Here is a 319-nt window from a genome sequence, read left to right as displayed (position 1 = left end):
AGGACTGGTGAACCAGATGGCTACACCAGGCTCCAATCTGATTTGGTAGAGTTTCTACAGCTGGATGCCCTTCCTAACACCAACCACTCCGAGAGTATAGTGGGTAGTTTTACATGCCACCGGCACGTAGGCCAGTCAGGCGGTACTGGCAACAGCCACGCTCGAAATGGTGTATTTTACGTGCCACCTGCACAGGAGCCAGTCCAGCGGTACTGGCAATGAACTCACTCGAATGTCTTTTCACATGCCACTGGCACAAGTGTCAGGAAGGCAACACTGGTAACGATCACGCTCAAATGGTGCTATTCACGTGCCACCA

General features: G+C 52.4%; 1 protein-coding gene across 1 annotated transcript in view; it reads left to right on the top strand.

Annotated features, from left to right (window-relative positions):
* The window catches only part of LOC106877390 (lipid scramblase CLPTM1L), a 48,072-nt gene that overhangs the window by 22,726 nt on the left and 25,027 nt on the right, over positions 1–319 (top strand). The gene's annotated exons all lie outside the window — the stretch shown is intronic.

The sequence above is a fragment of the Octopus bimaculoides genome, chromosome 20, assembly GCF_001194135.2.
Source record: "Octopus bimaculoides isolate UCB-OBI-ISO-001 chromosome 20, ASM119413v2, whole genome shotgun sequence".
Classification (NCBI taxonomy): Eukaryota; Metazoa; Mollusca; class Cephalopoda; order Octopoda; family Octopodidae; genus Octopus; species Octopus bimaculoides.
The sequence above is the reverse complement of the archived record's forward strand: the minus strand, read 5'-3'. Positions and strand labels throughout refer to the sequence as shown.